Consider the following 22,994-nt stretch of genomic DNA (forward strand, 5'->3'; position numbering starts at 1 on the left):
CTTATTTATTTTCATGTTTTTTTTATAGAAATTAATTGGTCACAACACATGTTATTTGTAGGTAGAATAAAAAACAATGGAGAAAGTAAGGGCATCATAATCCATAAAAAATACTTTGGTTTCTACTATCAAATTGGAAAAATTAAGAGCATCTACCTTTGTATAATGAGAAATACAAATAATGTTTATACTATTGAAAGTTTACCTTTAATGTATACAGTATGGCTTTTATACAACCTCTCCATCATAAATTTCCCAATAACCCATCTACGAGAAAGTAACTAATTATCAAATAAAAATAATAAATTACTAAAAAACTTCAAGTTAGTAAAGTGGCTTTATTACCTTAAACCTTAATATTCCAGCATTTTATGTTTATATCAATGTCTAATTGCATGTAATAAACCTTAATATTCCAGCATTTTATGTTTACATCATTGTCTAATTGCATGGGTTACTTATAGAATTGGATTGACATGGGAAATCAACATAGAAAATTTGGGGGTGGTGGGTTAGGATCCATTTTGTTAGCCTCTAAAAAACAATCTAAATGCATTCCTCCTATCACCATGTATTACAAATAGGCCTTCAAGTCCTTATGAACCATCATATTATATGATAATATTCTTAGCAAATATGACACATTGTTGGAGAGGAAAATTTTTGTAGCTTCCATCAAGATATAATATGAATATTTTAAAACATACCTTAACTATTATGCATTTATTTTAAGTAGGCAATACACTTTATTCATCTCTTGAAATGTGTTTTATCCATCTTTGCATGTCTATAGGTAGTGTTGAGTTTTATTTTTTTTAATGAAGGGTAAATACTTTTGGCTAGAGAATAAGTATTTTGAAAGGGCCATTTTACAAAACCAATACAGAGACAATGGAGATTTTGTTGCATCAACATGGAACAATGACAATGAATAGAGAATTGAAAGTAAACAAAATATAATCAGACCAACACTCCACCAATAGGAGTAAGGCATAATAGATATGTCTTACTAGCCAAAAATACCAATAGATTTAGCATTTCATGGTGGCTTGAATCCAATATTCTTCAAGGAAATTTGTATCTTACCATCATCCTTTTCCTTTTGCCACAAATAAACTTAGTTCCTTTTTGGATGAGTTTCCATCTTTATTTGCCAAACTTGATGCCAAAGGAAATAAAGTGTCCCTAGAAAGATTATTTTCTTGATCCTTCTTCATATTTTTATTATTAGAAAACATATTGTTGGGTGAATGCTACAACTCAAGAGAAGGGTGAAGGGCATGAGCTCCAACCAAGACATACTGAATATGATCCTTCTCCCTATCATTCTCCTTTGAACTTCTCTTGATAGGACCATTTGAATTACTCATGTCCACAAGAGGACTGACTATTTCTCCTCTATTCCCAAGGGGAACTTGAACCAAATCCTAAGGTAAACAAGGCTCCATTTGATCCTTATGAATTTACTTAGTTTTCCTTTCTTTGGAGGTTCTACAACCAAAAGAACTATGGACAAGCATGCGGTAATGATGAGAAAGCATCAAGAAATCCTTCAACACGATCTCATGAACCCAAATTCCCAACTTAGAACATAAGGTGATTGAAGTGGGAAACACCTTACCAACCTCTAAACACAAAAAATCACAAATAACAAGTGTTTCTTAGATTTGGTGTCTGTTTCAACAATAATGAGTTGTCAAAGGAGCTAGCAATATTAGAATAAATTTCCTCCTCTCATTATTCTAGAGGTAGACTAAGAAGTCTAAACCAAATTGGGACACTCCTAATGTATTCCTTCTCTGGATCAAAGCTTTCTTTCCACCTCTCAAGAAAAATACCAAAATTTCCTAAAAAACCATGGAATCCCTGAGATGGTTTGAAGACAATCTTCATGCAAAGAGAAGATTATAAAGAAACTTTTTGATAAGATTGAAATCTCCATTAAACCACAAAGTTTCTACTTTCTCTTAGCCTATTTTTTGAATGATTAGTGTAGACACCTAAAAATGGTCAACGCTTGCAGAGTCATACTTTAACATTTGCGCATTGCCTCATTTTAGGTTTTTGCGTCACATTAACATTTTCTCCTATGTCACGCACTTGGTCTTTATCATTTGCGAGCATCGAGTCTTTCTTCTGCATTCTTCATTTGTCTCACTTTCGAATTTGGTCTTGTCGATAACAATCTTTAATCATGATTTGGTCGATCTTGTCAATCTCTTATCAACTTGTCAATCTCGTCATTTCACGATCGATTTGTCATCGATCCTTGTCCTCTTCAATCATGTCAATTTGGATCAATTTGTCATTGTTCCTCGGCGCATTTATCAATCAAATCATTTATTAATTCAAAATCATGATCGAATCGACATCAAATCAATCTTACATCAAGACCTAATTGTCGTTCTTGCATTTCTAATTCATCTTCCAAAGTTTTATGATTTATTCATTTAACCTAATTTGTCATTTCTTCCTCTAGGTTAAATAATTTATTTATTTATCCTAAAAGTCTTCTCATCGCAATTAAATATTTATTTAATTGGCTAACTTATTCCTCTTTTTGTGAATTAATTAATAATGACAAATTATTAATTAATTTACCTAATTTTCTAATTTACCTAATTTTCTAATTTGCCATCATTTCTAATTTTCCTATTTCCTAATTTCCACCTATTTTCTAATTTCCTAATTGCAATTTCCACCTAATTAACTTGTCTCTAGTTCTCCCTATTTTTGTGCTTCATGCGTCATACTCTTGGCATAGCAAGATGTCATAAGGTTTTAGTTCTCTAGTCTTTGCATTGGCAATATGTCATAATTCATGACATAGAAGGTGTCATAACCTTCTTCTTTCCACTCAATTGTGCCATTTTTGAAATTAATTGCTTCCAATATCCATTTCATGCTAATTTGTCTTTTCTCCAATTTTTCTATAAATTGGATGATCTTCATCAATCAAGGCTAATTGGTAATCACTTTTGCAATCACATAATCATAGAATCAGATAATGAGAAATAATCACTTCTTCTAGTACTCTTGTGCCAATATCAATCTTGCTTTCACATTAGGTTTGTGCACTTGAAGGTGAGATCCACAAAAAAAAGGCTATTTGGAGAAGAAAGAAGGACAATGGAGCCGCATGAAGAAGCATTCAAATCTTCCATTGGTTTGCATATGTCTTTAATGTTGAATGTTTTGATTTCATGTCTCTATTGAGTGTGCTTAGGATAGATTCATTGCATTCTAGCTTTTTGTGATTGGACAATGAATATTTTATATTGGTTTGTGATGATTTCCACATTCCTATCTACATTAATTGGTGAACCCGACGTGAACACTAACCATCTAACCCCTTTATGGTGTTTTTGAGTGCTTTCAAGTTGATTTGCAGGCCAAAAACCCAAAAACAGGGTCGTGCAGGGTTTTCTGGAGACTTCTGCGCCTGTGTGAAGCAACTTGCGCCTATGTTGAAGACATTATGTGCCTATGTCATGCATTATGCACCTGTGTCCTAAGTTCTGCGCCTGTGTAAAGTCCAGAACAGACGTAAAAATGCAGTGTTTTACTTGAAATTTGTTTTGTTTCTACATTCTGTTTTCTGTGTTTTGGTTTTTGGAACTAATTATCTGTGCAGAATCTTGGCATACACATGGCAAAGACAACAAATCAAAATACTAACATGTTTTATGTAGAATCGATAGTCAAAGAATAAACACCTCAAACTTCTAACTTGGGTTTTTGCAGGTTGCCTTGGAGAAACAACTAAACTTGGTGTTTGTCATTAATGTTTTAGGCACCTAGTGATTTCTAAATAGGTTGGAATGAATATGTTTTTGCTTTGATTGTTGAGTGTGACATTGGAGTAGGAGAGTATGCTCTCATGCTTCTTAGGGTGATCAGAAATCCAGATCTTCGATACCATGCTCATGTCTTTGATTGTGTGTCACCTTTAGAGGGCCTGCCTTCCCGACCATTTGCTTTTGCAAGCAAGTGATAATCGTGAGAAGGGAACGACCCAAAGTGAGTATGGCTAGAATATCTTGGCATTCTAACTCACTATAAACAAATACTTGATGGGTGAAAGCTTTGAAGGAAGGGTTACGTGGGAATTGCAGTTACTTGGGAAGTGATGACCCTTGAACTCTTTCTCATATCAACATCTAAGTAGGGCCTCTTGGTCTAAATCGTGCTTGCGCGACTACATTTGTTTGGTATCTTGATGGGCTTAATGTCTCAATCACGCTTGTGTGACATCAAGGAGTAACGCTTAACAGAAATCCTTACTAAACACCTTGTTTTTAGAGGCCAAAAAACCCTTCTAGTTGCTTGAGAAGGACAAGTTCAGATACTTGGAAGAGATACTAAGTTCGCCATGGGGAGATTTCCATGGGGACTGATGCTTGGCTGCCCTGAGAAGTGAGTACCATGGAGGGGAGCCCGTGCGGTCAAGCATCTATGTATTCTCCTTGATTCCCATAACAAGTCTACCTCTCAAGTACCTAATGTCCTTGCCATCCATAAGAAATGTGGGAATGAGCATGATTGTCTTGAGTCTAAGTTGAAATATCTTGTATTCTTTGCTTGTCAAAAGTTGAATTGTATCTCATTTCAAGAACAAGACAAATTGATTCAAAACAAGGTTAAACATAACAACATTTCATTCAACAAAGTTCAAAAACACATCTTCGAACATGGTTGTCAAACATTGTTCAAAGTCTTGTCTCAACATTCATGTCACTTAGATTTAGGTGCATCTTAGGTTTGCATTTTGCAAAAATTCATTGTCAAGTACCAAGGTTAGGTGTCACCTAAGTCATACTCCTTTGCATATCAATAAGAGTCATCCATTTGCATGTGTCCTCTTGCATTAAAGTCATACCATTATCATACATTCATATTTGCATACCTTAGGTCTCTTCATTAAGCTTAAGTCATTATCATATCATGTTAGTCATTTGCATATTAATTGTCCTTTTGCATATAGTCTCAAACTAGGTTTTTTCATACTTGAGTAATCCAAATCTTTGATAAACCCTAAGTCATTGTTAGGAAGTCTAGACCTTATCAAACTCTTTGTCCTTTTGTCATCAATGTCATTTGGTCAAACCTAGCTTAGTATCCAAGCATATAGGGGAGACTTTGTCATTTTGTCCTTTTGTCACTTGGTCCTTTTGTCCTTTGAGGTCTAGACATCATTTCAATTTCCTAAGGGTCTCTTTTAGATTTGCATTCCAAAAAGTTTGTCAAAATCTTGAAAAACAACAAAAAAACATAGATTGCATTCTTGCCATAGATTGCATTTTCACCTATCTAGGTTGCATTTAGTTGCATATCATATATTGTCTTTGAAAAAAATTCCAAAAATATTGCATTTGCATAGTGACATGTCTATTGAAACAAGGTTCCAAGCACCAATGATGCAACAAAGTTTGACATATCAACTGACAATGCAATCACAATTCTATCCAACCCAACAACAAGGCAATATTGATCAAACTTTTTATGATGAAACAAGTCTCCAAATACAAAAACTAGAGGAGAAACTAGCTCAAGAAAATGAGATTTTGGAACAAAGAGTGAAAAACATTGCGAAGAATAGATCACAAATGTCCAAAATGTTTCGAAAACTTCCAGGTCGAAATCCAAATATTGAGCCAATTGATGTAAGATCTCTTCTTGAACGATCAGACATACCAGCTCTCCTCTCCCAAATAGAGATGATGAAACAATTTCAAGAAAAGAGACAACATCAATTTCAACATTATGTGCCTTCACAACAAGAACAAGAAGGTGTTTACTATCAATCAGATTTTCAACCATCACAACCAATTGTTCAACAGTTCGAACATTTCCAACATATACAACCAACACAACCAATGGTCCAATTTCAACAATATGTCCAACCAACTATACAATGTCAACAAATAGTTCAACCAATGGTGGAATATCAACAAGTTCAATCAACATATCAATGTAAACAACTACAACCAAACATTCAAAAACAAAGGTTGCAGCACACACCAACCCAAGTTTCAAACATGTCAGAACAATTGAACCAAGTCCAATATCAAAACATGACATCAGATCAGGACCAAATCCTTGCCAAACAAGTTCAAATTCCAGATCCAATCATGTCAAAACCTCAAAAGAAAGGTGGTTTTATTGCAATGATCTTAAGGAAATTACCAAGTGAGTTCTTTGAGGAAGATCAAGATAATACACTTATGTCTAGCAATGCCTCATCCCCCTGCAAACAAATTGACTCTCCAGTGGCATCTATCCCTACACCTTTAGAAGTTTCACAAGAATCTTCCATATTGTCCTCATCAAACAATACACCCAAGGATGCAATTAGCCAAGGGCTATCCATAATTGATTGCAAAGATAATCCAATTCATGATGCACATCCTTGTCATGTTTTATAAATACAAGACCCAATGCCACCATGCACTTTATTGCCATTACTTGTTTTAGAGGACCCCATTCGAAGTCCCTCTTCCTCATGTTCAAGCATTGATTCCTTGCCAGAATCCATCACAAAAGTTCAAAGTGCACATCCTTCATGCCAAAACATTGATCCCTTGTCTAAATCCCCCATGCATATCCAAAGCCCAACCCCATGTCAAGAGGATAATTTAGAGCAAGAAGAAATGAGTCCTACAAAAAATCAAGATCAAGATCCCGAAACCTTATCAGCCCATCCAATTGCTGACCAGGACCCCATGTTCCTAGACACTCATGATGATTCCCCTATTCTTGTCCATCCTATCCAAAGTCCTATTGACACTCCATTCCCTGGGCAAGATCAAGATATCCCAGTTCATCCAATCCCAAACGATCCCCTTCCATTTCATGAACACAATATCCTTTCAAATCCCATTGACATTCCAGATATCCCTTCCATCCTTTCCGATGATCCCATTAAAAGTCAAGAGCAAAGCACCTTTAAAGAGGATTCCAATGATCTTCCTCCTTGTCAAGATCAAATTATTCCTTCAGATCCTCCACAAGATCCACTTGTTCCTCCATCTCCTTGTCCTAATCCAGCATATCCACCCCAAGATCACATTTCTTTTGATGATCCCATTATTTCTCCCATTCCATCTCTTGAAGAGCCTGTCATTGAACCATGTCCACTACACAATCCTAGTCCCCCTCATGATCCTAATCCCACTCATGATTCTAATGTGTCAGTGCAAGATGTTCATGAACCCTCGACATGCACAATGGGTTCTTCCACTTTGGTGCAATCTGATCCACTTCAAGATCTCATTATTCCTCTCATATCATATCTGTGAGGCCTCACCTCGACTCAGTCTGACATTCAATGGATTTTATATTTAGACTATGATGGACACTTTATTTTGATGCTTTTTGAGACTTAGAACTTATATGATTTCAGGATTTGGATAACACTGCTATGATTTGGTGATTTACTTATATGCTTTATGAGATAGAACACTACATGATTGTTAGATAGGATGATATTGCAATGATAGATGTCTTTATTGAATTTGCAGGACTTTACTCTGAATATAGAACTATGATGTATGTTTAGTTTATGTGAATTGGGATGAAATTGCTTATGTGAATTTGCTTGATAAAAGATGTATTCAATCTGTACAGATGAAAATTGTATGCAAGTAATGATGTGTATTGTTATATTATTGAATTATATTATATATGGATATTTGGAAGTACTAATGTGTAAATTGAGATGCGCAGGAAATTTACCATGTGACCATGGAAAATTACGGAGAATCAAACCTAGACTTATGTATGTTCGTAAGCCAGGGTTTGTCTATTTGGAGAGACAACACCCCGTTTGTGTTGTATTTTATTCGTAACAGTATATGTTGCATGAGTGTTAAGTGTTATTTAAATTTAATGTGTAAAAACCACAAGAGACAATTTCATGTTTTATTTTGTAAAAGTGTTTTATTTGTGTCACTTAACACATGTGTGGATTTAAATTTAAATATTTTATTTTGTCTCTTGGTGGGAAAGTGTCTAATTATAGTTCTTCTTAAATAAAATAATGTGTTGTCATAAATACTTTGGGAATGTAATATTTGGGGTGGTCAACTTATGTTTGACCCGAAAATAAACTTCAGAGGGGTTTAAAATGGGTTAAATGAACACCTAGGGGTAGTTTAATAGGGTTTCCTAAAGCCCATAAGGTATACCTAGGGGTTAGGGGTAATTTTAGGCAAGTTTCTACTTTATAATGATCTTTTTAACGCTTTAAAAATTGGCTTTTTTGAGTTGTGCGAAAATTGAAAATTTAGAAGTTAAATCTAATTTAGATTTTTCTTATTCGAATGGGAGTCTTTTTGCATTTTTGCTTTCTTTCCCTTTTGGTTTTTAGAAACTTGTGAGAACTCAGAGAGTGAGCTTCTTAAGCAAGATTTTGAGATTTTGAGGGTAATCACCCACTCTCCATTTTTGGAGACGAGAAATTTTGAAAAGAAAATAATGTTATGGAATAGAAAAATTGATTAAGGGTAGAAGGAAAAAGATCTGTGGATTGGGCAGCTCTTCATCAAATATCATAGTACCTTTGGGCAGATTAAGGTTGGTTTTAGTTATTCATTATAATGTCTTCTTCTTGCTTATGTCTGGAAGTTTGTTGGTGTAAGAAATCTGTGTTCTTGAATGTTTCTGTTGAAAAATCTTTTGGTATTTTTGCCTTATGATTTGTGTTGTGTTTTGGGAGTTTCCTCAAGACATCTTACTCTTGGGAGAGAAGAGGATCTTGTGGGTGGTAGCAGTGACAACCCTCGAGTGAGAGACTCTCTTTTGAGAGCGATCACAAGGGATCTTTGTGTGACCCTTGCTGCATGGCCTGTTTGTGCAATGGGGGTCATAAGGAGGGATATAAGGCTAGAATGCCTTTGGGGGGCATACAGAATAAGGGGTTGAGATTCTTGATATAGTTATTGTGCCATGAGGTGGCTTCTTGTTTATTTCATACTTGCAGTTCTCCTCAGGGTATTGGTCCACTACCACCCTTTGAAAAAGTCCATCACCAAAGTGTGGTGCTGTGAAGCCAAGTTGGGAATGTGTCTGGAAAATCTGTATGTATTTGCCTTCTATGTGTTTGCCTGTTTGTTACCCGTCTAGGAATTGGTTCTCTGAGCTCGGGGGTGGCTACCAGTTAGCCTAGGCTGGGAGGTGAGCACTCCGTGGTCATATTTGTGTTTTCTATTATGCAGGAAAGTCAGGAGAAGAGAATAGGAACCTTGAAAAGACACAGAAGATTATTGTTGAAGATACTTGAATCCAGTTGCAAATATTTGTATAAATTTGTTATAGAAGTATGCCTCATTCATAGAAAAGAGAAGCAAGTTGTAATTCTTGAAAATAGTCTTGAAGTTATTGTTGTAGCTAAACAAAGGAACATCCTGTAAAATTTGCAAGATTACCTCAGAGTTGTAAAAGCGTGTTTTATTTCTACTTCTGATTTTTAGAAAAAGAAAAGCCACTTTGGGTTGCATGCAAAAGCTTCTTTGTATTATAAAAAAAAAAATAGTTTTCAATTAAATTTTATATATATTTCTACTTGTTGAAAATATGAGTTTATTTTTGCTGAAAGATCTTATGTATTTAAAAAAAAGGAATGTTTAAAGTTATTGCTTAAGTAGTTGAAAAATCAATGAATCTATTTATTATAGAGAAGTATATTGTATTTCCTGAAATGTATTTCTAAATTGTATTTCTAATTAGTGTTGATTAAAAAGCTTAACAATAGATTTTGCTTCATTCATTTATTAGCAATTAGAAATAAATAAACAAAAAAAAAGGGGCCTAATTCTATATATATATATATATTTGAATTAACATAATGCTTTCCTTGTTATTTTAGTTTAAAATTTTTGCATGTAAATCTTATTAAAATATATATATATATATATATATATATATATATATATATATATATATATATATATATATATATATATATATATATATATATATATATATATATATATATATATATATATATATATTGGTGTATTTTCACCCTTATAATTTTATGATTATAAATTTATATAAATATAAATATATATATATATATAAAATATATTTAAAAAAAAAAAAAAAAAAAAAAAAAGGGAATTTGGGTTCCACGCGGGCCCCACTGTGTGTACGCACAGTGAGGGCCGCGCGGCGCCCACTGTGTGAACACACAGTGCGGGCCGCTCGGCTCCCACTGTGTGGACACACAGTGGTGTGAGCCGCTAGCGGTGCCCACTATGTGGACACACAGTGGTGCCGCGGCGCCCACTGTGCGCCCACACAGTGGCGCCTCGGCCCTCCGCGTCGCCTTCTTCGAAACCTGCAATAAAATAATGGCTGCCGCCTTGGGGTTTCGGCCCTGTTAAAAAGAATACTCAGTGACAAACAAAAAATGGATTAAACCCTAGCCCGGGTAGGGCTAGGGTAAATGAATTAAAATATTATGATATTTTTCAGAGTTATTAATATGTGTAAAAAAAATATAAAACCCTAATTAGGGTTGGAAAGCAAATTAACTATTATCTTGGGGAGATAATTCTAAATGGATTAAAAATAATGTAAAATTATATATATATATATATATATATATATTCTGGTTATAAATTGGAGTAAGTTTTTAATAAAGTTTTAAATATTTAAATGTTTTTTTATAAAGTTTTAAACATTTAAATACTTTCGTATGATTACTCATAGGAAGTAAAAAGGGAAGTGAAATATATAAATTATAAGAAGTAAGCCTAGCCTTTATAATTTTAAAATGTATTTAATGTAATAAATACTTAAATTGGTCCCGGGTAATTTGATTAGAGTATTTAAATTTTAAATTGGATGTTTAGACTATATGTCTTATTGGAAATTGAATTAAATTTCCTCTCCTATTTTCTTTAGCATGTTTGATTTAATAAACCTAATGACTAGGTATCTCGTGGAGATAAAATTAAACCAGTTAGTTTTTCTGCAATTAGAATTAAACAAATTATCGATGCTTGATTCGTTTCAGAATTAGCTCGAACATAATTATGGAAATTTCAATAACGCTTGTCATGTGAGTGAACTTGTTAATTAATTAGTATGTTTTTAAAAAAAAAATTTGTTTCGTTTTTGCCCTAAATTTTGGGCATGACAATATCCACCTCATAATGGACTTGCGTCTTCTTCCCAAAGAAAAGAGTATCCTACAAGTCAAGATATTCAGAAAGGCAAAGGAGTAGACCTTCATAAGAAAGAACCCCTTCATATCAAAGAAGATCTTAAGGGTCATGGCTACAGAGCTCACACTCAAGACGTTGGTATCCCTTCAAAGTCAAAATCCAAATGTCCACATTCCCCATCATCACTTCCATCCATTCTAGGTCCCTATATCCCTCCATCTCCTATGCAACATAAGCAAAGGCACACATCTTGGAGAACCTTCCATCCATCCAAAAGAACTCCATTTCATTCCCATCCACACCGACATTCATTCCCTCTTCCAAGCAATTTGGATGCCAAGTATAAAAGTCATAAGTCTAGCAATCCACATGTATTCAAGGATCAACATGTCCAATATAATCGACATGTCAAAACAAAGAAAAATATGATCCAAAAAGAAAAAGAAATATCCAAAAAGCCACAAAGGCCCACTGAGAAAAATAAAGCAAAGTCAAAATATATATGGGTTCCTAAATCCCTTGTGCAAGCAATGCACTCCAAGGAAACACAAAAGCATGAAAAATCAAAAACCATGTGGATCCCTAAGCGGCTCCTTGAAGCACAAAAGCCTAAAAAAACATCCAAATTGGCATCTACAATTGCTATTCCTCCATCCAAACCTCTCAAATTTGTTCCTCCATCACCTTCTTCATCCATTTTGTGCCCTTATGTCCCAAAATCCATAGCTATTCCTCCATCAAAATCTCACTATCCAAAATACATTTGTCATCCATCAGTCCATCACCCCTCAAGGTGTGTGTCAATGTCGATCTTGCCAACATTTCCATCCACTCAAGCACAATTCTTCCAATACCCTATCCATTATCCAATTCATATTTTCCATCGTTCCATCCCTATGGTCCAATCCTTTGCATAAATCCTCGCCTTAGTTTCATCTCATTTTCCATGTCCTTATCCTACCAACGTCTTTGAGCATACCTTCAAAAGTCATGGTCCATTTTTTTCAAGGCTACTATCCAAACAAAAAAAGACGCTTGAGTCCTTCTTCCATCCCCTACCATGTGTCCATCTTCTATTGAAAAAGTCAAAATACAAAAAAAAAAAACAGTGAAAAAAAAAAGAAAAGATAAAAGAAAAAAGTAAAGCAAAAATAATTCGTCCACTGGTGAAAACCTGGCAAACAGGCGCCTTGGGCAAGTACCGTGATGAAAACCTGGCAAACAGGCGTCATGTGTAATTTATGAACTTCTTGCACACCACACTTGGGGGCAGGTTTCCTCCTTCATATCCTTTTGTCCTTCATTGTTCCATTATCCTATCGAACCCATGTCATACTCCTTCATATCCTATTACCCTTCATTATCCTATCGACCCCTATCATTACCCTTCATATCCTATTGTCCCTCATGTCCATTTCCTCTTTCCACCTTCGATCTTGACAAGGTTGATGATCTTCATGAGCATCACGCATCTTGTTGCAGATTTTAGTCCATCATAGCTTTTGGTCTGTATCCATTTGCTTATTACAACCTTTCATCCATATTCCCTAGCTTATTGCAACTTTCTGCCACTATCCCTTAGCCAATCCCGACCTTCAGTCCATGTCCCTTATCCATTCTTGGTCTTGCTTATCCTATCCATATCTTATCACTATCCATACACTCTTTTTCATTCCTTGATCTTAATCTGACACAAGGACACAAAATTTAAACATGGTTTCAAAAACCTCTTGACATGTCCCTCATGCCATGTTCCTGCTTTACATTGTCATATCCAGTCTCTTGTCCCATCACACAATAGCCCTTGGAAATTGCATCCGTATTGTCTCCATGATAAAAGGCCTTTGTCTTCCCTCTATCCACCAACATTTCAGAAAGCCTATTTATTCACCTGTCATATTCCTTGCCTTGCTAGACATTGGGGGCAAAATCATAAAAAAAAAAAATTGAAAAATGTCCTGAAAAAAATCTTCAAAAAAATTTAAAAATGTCCTGAAAAAATCTTCAAAAAACATTTAAAAATGTCTTGAAAAAATCTCATAAAAATTGAAAAATGTCCTTAAAAAAAAAGATCATAAAAAATTGAAAAATGTCCTGAAATAATTCAAAAAAAATCAAATGACGTCCTGAAATAATCCAAAAAAATAAAAATAAAGTCCTGAAAAAAATGAACAAATTTTTTTCAAAAACATTAATATCCAAAAACAAGAATTTTGCAAAAAATATATCCCTTTTGTGCATAAGACAAATCACTGAGTATACATCCAACGACTTGCAAATCCAACGCTGTGCTTTAACGAAATCATGCATAAACAGATGAACTTTTTCATTCAAACCATACATTCAAACTGATCACAATTGTCATAACAATCGAACATCAACATCACTATCATTCTTCCTTGGCTAATATCATGGGTCTTATACAGGGTGTGGTATACTCGAAACCAGACTGTGTCCTATCTTAGATGGGGTACCGCATGTCTTGAAACCAGACAACATGATCGTCCTATCAGCACTTTCAACTTTTGACAATGAAGATCAAGATGTTTGTTTGATTTGTTGGAATTTGTGCATCTTATCTTTTTATTGATTTATTTTTGGCTTTGATCATGTTCCTATGTTGCTCTATGATGTCACTGAGTGATTTAGAGTGATCGGGATGGTTCATGGTCCTTTTCCTTTTTGTTGTGATTGTTGTTTGTCTGCGATGTGTCTATTGATTGTTGTTTGTCTGCGATGTGTCTATCTTTTGCAAAAAAGGGTTGCGTTTCAGCTCTGGCCTTCAATGCCATGTTGCTCTGCATCCGCTTTGCTACAATAAATAAAGGTTCTCACCTACTTATGTGCATATGTGAAAGCAAGTTTTCCTTCATCTCTAACTGTCCTCTGTCTAATTTCTTCTTACTAACATTTCTTCCGTCAATCTTGGCAGTCTGTTCGAACCTATCGTCTTCTGTCGTTCTTATCGATCACTTGGCCTCTTTTCTGGATTTTTTCGGCCAATTCCTCAAGGGGGCATGCATATGTCATTATTATTGTCTGGGGCATTTTCATTATTGTTCTTCGAAACAATGCTCAGAATCGCATTGTCTCAAAGAGGGGCAAAATGTAGACACCTAAAAATGGTCAACGCTTGCGGAGTCATACTTTAACATTTGCGCATTGCCTCATTTTAGGTTTTTGCGTCACATTAACATTTTCTCATATGTCACGCACTTGGTCTTTATCATTTGCGAGCATCGAGTCTTTCTTCTGCATTCTTCATTTGTCTCACTTTCGAATTTGGTCTTGTCGATAACAATCTTTAATCATGATTTTGGTCGATCTTGTCAATCTCTTATCAACTTGTCAATCTCGTCATTTTACGATCGATTTGTCATCGATCCTTGTCCTCTTCAATCATGTCAATTTGGATCAATTTGTCATTGTTCCTCGGTGCATTTATCAATCAAATCATTTATTAATTCAAAATCATGATTGAATCGACATCAAATCAATCTTACATCAAGACCTAATTGGCGTTCTTGCATTTCTAATTCATCTTCCAAAGTTTTATGATTTATTCATTTAACCTAATTTGTCATTTCTTCCTCTAGGTTAAATAATTTATTTATTTATCCTAAAAGTCTTCTCATCGCAATTAAATATTTATTTAATTGGCTAACTTATTCCTCTTTTTGTGAATTAATTAATAATGACAAATTATTAATTAATTTACCTAATTTTCTAATTTACCTAATTTTCTAATTTGCCATCATTTCTAATTTTCCTATTTCCTAATTTCCACCTATTTTCTAATTTCCTAATTGCAATTTCCACCTAATTAACTTGTCTCTAGTTCTCCCTATTTTTGTGCTTCATGCGTCATACTCTTGGCATAGCAAGATGTCATAAGGTTTTAGTTCTCTAGTCTTTGCATTGGCAATATGTCATAATTCATGACATAGAAGGTGTCATAACCTTCTTCTTTCCACTCAATTGTGCCATTTTTGAAATTAATTGCTTCCAATATCCATTTCATGCTAATTTGTCTTTTCTCCAATTTTTCTATAAATTGGATGATCTTCATCAATCAAGGCTAATTGGTAATCACTTTTGCAATCACATAATCACAGAATTAGATAATGAGAAATAATCACTTCTTCTAGTACTCTTGTGCCAATATCAATCTTGCTTTCACATTAGGTTTGTGCACTTGAAGGTGAGATCCACAAACAAAAGGCTATTTGGAGAAGAAAGAAGGACAATGGAGCCGCATGAAGAAGCATTCAAATCTACCATTGGTTTGCATATGTCTTCAATGTTGAATGTTTTGATTTCATGTCTCTATTGAGTGTGTTTAGGATAGATTCATTGCATTCTAGCTTTTTGTGATTGGACAATGAATATTTTATATTGGTTTGTGACGATTTCCAGATTCCTATCTACAATTAGCATTTGGTGTAGACCCTAAATTTTTTCTAATGAGATCATTTCTTATCTTGGAGGAATATCTATCTACTAGAGCATTAGGAATATTAAGCAACCATTTCTTGCACTCCTTGACTAGAACCAAAGACAAAGGTTGATTAGAGAAATAAATGAATTTGCCTTTGATAGGATTGACACATGGAGAATTGTATGTGTAGTCAAGTGAAACTCACATAACATACATTGGATCAAGATAGTGAGAAAGAAGAACCCCTAGACATAAAGGAGAAAAGTTGGGTTGTGGGGAAGAGGTGACAACCATGTCCATTCCTAATAGCACCACATCCTTGAATGAGAGTTCCAAGCTAATACATTTATCCTCGACCTCTTCTTATATATAAAAGAACACACATAGAATTGCACATAAGCACAACAAATCACATTGTTCACCAACTTTGGTTATATCCATGGGAAAAGTAGGGTTTAATCTATTTATTGATTGCAACTATTACATAGAATTTTTTCTTCATAAAAAAAATGTTTCAATCCCCAAATCTATGAAAGACTCGACAATCCAAAATGAAGAGTCCAAAAAATAGGGATTATGAAAAGTCTAAAGACTTAATGTTTGGCAGTTGAACAATTGGAATTTACACAACCGAACAATATCCCACTTGATGTCCAAACCATGCTACATATAGACATACATAGATATGTCACCTACTTTTCTAGCCTTATTGTCACATATTTACTAGACTAAGAGATACTCTACAAAACTCTAGCTTCTCTTTTGACACAACCTTAGTAAAGGCACCTATAAGATTCAGACTAGTATGTATTTTCTCCAATTTCAACTTACTCTATTCAAAGACACTTTGATAAATTGATATTGAAGCTCTATATGCTTCATTTGTAAATGAAAACCTGTGTTGTTTTCCAAGTGAATTACAATATTGCTACCACTATACAAAAATAAGTCATGTTGTCTACTTCCCAATTCAAACAATAATTGTTGGAACCACAACATCTTATCTCTATCTATGATTGCAATATTTTTTTCTTTGTAGTGGAAAGAACCACCACTTTCTGCAACTTAAGAATCTAAGTAATTGTTTCCCTCACAAATGTGAACACATAGCTTGTGATAGATCATCTAAGATCATCTAATTAATTCCTCATGCATATGATTAAATATTTTTTTAATTACTAATTCTGTTAATATCTCCACCTCACAACTTAACTACCACTCACTCTAAGTTTTTGATCAATCAATTTGAGTTCACTGAAATCATGCACTCAATTGACTCAATGAAATTGATCTTCTCAATTAATTCCTCCCATCGATTCTTGATTATAGATCTACAATCTCCACCATTGATCAATATCAAAACAATATATAAATTTGATCTGCACTCATCATTTTTATTTTAACCACAATCTTTGAGCTTTTGTGTGATCATAGTATTGTTTGTGCTTATTCAAATTTTAGAGCAACATCACTTCATTAAAAGAAAGATTCAAAGAAAAATGGAGATATACAAGATGTGTGTATGGAGGTAAATTTTATTGTGTTATTTACTAATTCATTCATTTCTTTTACAAGCTCTATTGGTATATTAGAATAGTTTAATGAATATGAGGATTTAGTGGTTAATCCTTTGATAGTTCATTTTGGTTTTATTTTTTATCGACACATATATTTGGCTCAAAAGTAATACTACATCCTTGAGCATTCAGTTATCTAGCTGAAATCATTTTATTTTGAGTTGAGGAAGATCAACACACGTACTTGACTCGAAAGTAATATTACATCCTTGAGCATTCAATTATCTAGCTGAAATCATTTTTCTTTTGAGTTGAGGGTAGCCCCTCTATAAATTACAGTGTGCCTAGTAAAATTTTTAATGTGACCGATGATGCTAGCGTGACATGTCTTTTGGTACCACGTGGACTGGGGAGAGACTGGACCTCATGATCTCATGCTTTCCCATAGGAAGCTCTTTCCAATTGATCCAGGCCCCAACCCAAGCTTCACTTTCTTTTAATTGGTCTTTAACCTTCTTGTTTTTAAGGAACCAACAATCTTTCTTCATGTGGCCCTTTTTACCATAGTGCTAACAACTATTTTTTTCCCTCTAGATTTGATATTTTGCTAGACTTTAATCTTCACCTATGGCTATCCTTTCCTCATTCTTGTGTTCTCCCTCTACTATCGATTACCAAAGTGTCTTTCGATGAGGTACCTTGCTTTTTCTTTCTCACGTATTCACTGAGAAGAATCGCAACAACATCACCAAATTTTAACATGCTTCACTACTTACCAAATACCGAGTTGCTTACAACTATAACAACTCCTTCTTAGCTATCATTTTGCAAGCGCATTGATTGAAATTAACTGATTAAACAAAGTATTGAACTCATTCAAATTATGTGACATTACCACCTTCCTTCATTTTTAAATTATATAGTTTCTTTACCAAAATATTTTATTTGAAGCAAAGGCCATCTCATACATGTTTGATAGATGATCCCATAATCATTTTGTTGTTATTTTGGTTGCGACATTACACAAAACATTTCTAGATAGAGAGAATAATCATTTCAATCCATTTTTTTCTAATCTTCATCTGACATTTCAATTGTTTTGTTATAGTGTTCCATGGGGGTTTAGGATGGGGGGACGAGTTTTGGGGATGGGGGGGCAAGGGGCCTAAGTTTGGGGATAGCGGGGGGATGGTGGTGGGGTGGGGGGGAGTGGCAAGGGGATAGTGTTGATATACATATAGTACTTGAAAAAGTAGTTATGAAAAGATGTATAAAAATTACATTTCAAATGAAACTTTGGCAAATTAGAGAAATAACATAATTTGAAATACTAAATACTAAGATTTCTTGAATACTAAATAAAATTTGAGAAACAAAATTGTCAAATTGGAGATTTCTATTATATCAATGATATCATAAATATGATTACAATGAGTAGCCTGATATCAAAAAAAGTACAAAATGTCAAAATGTAGTGAAGGGTGGCCTCTAATCATCCCCAAACTTCTCATCACTCAAACTACTGGACTCCTCACAATCAAGATCCCCCAAACTAACACCAATCATCCCTGCATTTGAAGTTGTAGCATCCTCATTAATTTGTGGTGGCTCCTCCAGCTCTACATTCACAGTGCTATGGAATCTCTTTGTACACAAGTGTCTTGCAATCAATGAAACACAAAGCACTATGTACAACTACAAGATTCTCTTCTCTCCTAGAGGTAAGTCTATTCCTCTTAAGAGAGTGGATGAAGCTATAATCAGACTAGTTCATCTCAACAATTGAAGAAATAGAAACCTGAGATAGAAAACATAAGAGAGTATGGATGGGGCCCACATCAAATTAGGATTCGACCCTAACCCTACAAAGTAGTTTTGTTTTTTTAAATGCACTTCATACACATCTAGGGATGAGAGGCTTCCAGATGTCCCCATGATGCTCAAGGGATGCCTTGGTGTCCTGGAGATGCCTATCCGTCTTCTTGTCTCTGGATGTCCTGATGGCGGTGGCGGGAATGCGAGGGGATGCCCCATCCTTGTCCCCGTGTCCCAAAGACGTCCCTATCCTGAAAACATAGGGTTAGGGGGGGGGGGGGATGCATTCTCGTGTTTCACTGGTTTTTTATTTTCCTTTTAGCATGATCAAAAGTTATTTTTGAATTAACAAAGTTTTGGGTTGCAATTTTCACATCCCAAAATTTCAACTTGAGAATTTTCCATTTTTTTGCTTCCTCCATTTCCTCTTGTTAGACAATGATTTTTCCAAATTCTGTAAGAGAAACAAAGATATCACCAAATAGAAAATAACAGAACACAAATAAAATTGTACATAAACACAACAAATTATGTGTTTCATCAATTTTGATTACATCCACAATAAAAGAATGAAATCTCTTTATTGATTGCAATGATTACAGAGAAGTTTTTCTTCATAAAACAAATGTTTCGATCTCCAAATTTATGCTTGACAGTGCAAAACAAGGAGTCTACAAAAAATAGGGAATATGAGAAGTCTAAAGACAGTTTATGTTTGGCAATTGAATATTTGGGCTTCACACAACCGAATAAAGACTAGTAGTACATGGTAGAACAAGGATAGCCCTTGCTTCGAAATGCTCTACCTAAGCTTCAACAATAGGCTCAATTTCTTATGTAGATCAGGAGGGAATGAGAAAACCACATTGAAGGCCCAAACAAATGCCAAGAGATCTAGAGCCTTCATAAGATTTATGCGTGACCAACCCATTAGAGAATGCCTTCTTGCAAGCCTGCAAAAATAGAACATTGTTGGATCTCCAACTAGATATCAACTATCTTTTTCCTCCTCTTCATCATCTAGCAGTAAGTTACATTTTTCTGTAAGATCATCAATCGAAACCCCTTTTCTATCTTCATTGCCATCTTTATCCTCTCCACTATCTTCTGCACCCTTAAGCCCTTCACACTCACATCTTATTCAAAATTTGTTCTTCTTCTTGATCGTACCATTATAGTTTCATCTTGATGTTAGAATTATGAGGATTTTTCTCTTAATTAATTTTTTCTTGAAAGACCAGACTTCCATCAAGTCTATGTTTTGAGCTATCTCTTGACATAGAGATTTGCTATGCTAGATTTTGATGCTATATGCGACCTTGATTGTTGATCCTTCACTACTCTAAAAAGGAAACACCACCACTCCATATTTTATTTCCCCTCGCTCATTTGGTTGAGTTGCATGGCTCACATTCTTCTTCTTTCTGATCTAGCATGCCCATTGTGATGTCAAAAGAATGGAGATTAGTAAAAACCATTAGAAATCAATATAAATTCATAATAAATCCCAACCATAAGCATATGAGCTTAACCATTTAATAACATATCAAAGAAGATTAGAATATGAAGCATAAATGTGAAACATGAACAAACATGCAAACTTTACTTCCCCATGATGCTTCCAATGCTATTTGTTCTTCTTTGTCATCATCCTCTTCACGATCTCATTGCTACAAGATTGGAAAATGAATATTAGAAGATGTTTGAGGAAAATGAATGTGGCTCACTCTCACATTTTCATAACAAAGGATGGATGCATGGATGAAGATTTTGACATGGTAAGGGGGATGTGGATTGGTGAATAGATGGCTTATGCAATCAAGTTGACAACATAATAATGCAATGGAAGTGGATAATTTGTGCAGGGGAGGGACTCCAATTTTTAGATTTTCAAATTTGGAATGGATGGTGGAGATCAAAAGATGATGAATGGATAGGATTGAATGTGAGAGGAGAAGACAATTGGGAGATCCAAGAGATTCAACCATTAAGGCATTACTTGAATCTACACTCCTCAAGGACATGGGGAAGAGGAACAAGGAATTAAAAAATTCCTTGGGAAGATGGTCATGGGGAGAATAAAAGGATTAAGGAATTAAAAACTCCTTGGGAAGGGGAGAATGTGGAAAATAAAGGAATTTAAAATTCCTTGGATAGATAAAAGTGGGTAGCATTTAAGGTTGGGAGGTGAGATGGGAGAGCCATTTATGGCATGTGGTTGACTCATTCCTAATCTTGGAGATTAGGAATGTGAAAAAGATTAGTGAGGGTGATTAGATGAAATGAGGAGGGATTAAGATGCAAGTGGACAAGCTAGGAGGATGTGATGGGTGGAGAGAGAGTGAGTGGATAATTTCAAATTGAGAGAAATGATACTAAGGCTTAGGCCTGGATTAATTAGGCTAAATGACAGGGTTTGGGAGGAGGATTTGTAGGAACTACGATATTAGTTTAATTAATTGTGAATTAATTTAATTGATTGGGATTAGAAGGAAGATTGAAATATTTTCCTAAGGTTGAGTTTGATTTATTGAAATAAATCAAAATTAAGAAAAAATGAGATATAGATAATTAATTAATAAATTAATTATATGGATGGAAGGGGGTAATTAATTAAATGTGATTTAATTAATTTTGTGTGCTTACATTTTGCCCCTCTTTTATTCTATGGGAAGAATTGGTGATGGGTAAAAGAAAAAGATGCACCAAGAAGTAAAAAGGAGGTGCTACAGGTATGATGTGGTCAAGGGATGCCCCCTCGAGGATTTGGTCGAAAAAATTTGAATTTTACAGGGAAATCCTCGAAAAAGAAGGAACGAGGAGAAAAGCAGGAAGGGAGGTTGAAATGAAAGAAATGGCGAGGGAAGGGTAGGAAGGGTAGTGGAAAGGAATAAATAGGCCACGAGAGGGCCCATAGGAGGGGGTGGAGGTGAATAAAATGGAGCCTTAGGGGAAAAGGGGAGAGAAAATGAAAGAGGATATGATGGGTTGAATGGAAGGCTTATCAACAAAGAGGATGGAATTGTTGTTATACATTATATGGAGAGGAATCCTACATTTTATATTGCAAAGTATTATCGACATCACTGATTATAGGAATCATGATGTTATGAATATCCCATGTGTGGACTAGACTCTTAGACAACAAGTTATCTCAATCTATGCAAGTTTGCATTTCACCATGATTAGATATATGAGGTATGTGAGTTGGATGGCATCCTTGTGCACTCGGGTTATTTACAGGAACTTGATTGGAATATGAAAAAAGATGGGCAATGCAACTATACCAACATACTAAAAATTAATACAATACTTGTTGGATCAGGCACGAAAAACTGCAAACACACCATAACACAAAAACTATGCTCTGATTTACACCAATCTAGAGATACCAAGATATATGACGATCAAGGCAACCATGAATAGGTATAGGCCTAAGACAAAAATAAAATCACAGTGAAAAAATCAATCAAGTAAAGGTTTCCAGACATGGGAAGGATGTATCCCGATGGGCATTGATTGCAATATATGGATGAGAGACAATGGATAAACTAATTGGGAGAGAAGCTAGTCAAGAGGATGTCTTCTTGGATTTGGTTAACACACTGTGGATGGGTGTTTTGATTATGTGCAAGTCAAGAGAAGCTCAGATGGGTGGGAAGCTTAGTTTGATGGGTGGTAAGCTCAATTTGATTGGAATATCCTTATTCACGGTAGTGGAATAGCTCACCATCTCATGCAGAAGGAGGTGGTGACAAGATGAAGGTGGTGTGTGACCAAGGTGAAGAATGCTTGCACAAGTGGATAAGATTGTAGTGAAGCACATGTTATGCAACGATGATGGATAATGGAAGATCCAATAAAATGTTGGGTAGGTGAATGGTTAAGAAAGAATGTGTAAACATCCAAATAGATGGTGGATTGAATTTATTTACCTTGATGCTTGATGAGTCATCTTTTTGTCTATTTTATATGAACTTTATGTTATGTCATTTTGTGACTCAGACATTACGATTGAGATAGATAGAAGCCTTTTTGTGTTTAACCTATGAA

The sequence above is a fragment of the Cryptomeria japonica genome, chromosome 3 (genome assembly GCF_030272615.1).
Source record: "Cryptomeria japonica chromosome 3, Sugi_1.0, whole genome shotgun sequence".
Taxonomy (NCBI): domain Eukaryota; kingdom Viridiplantae; phylum Streptophyta; class Pinopsida; order Cupressales; family Cupressaceae; genus Cryptomeria; species Cryptomeria japonica.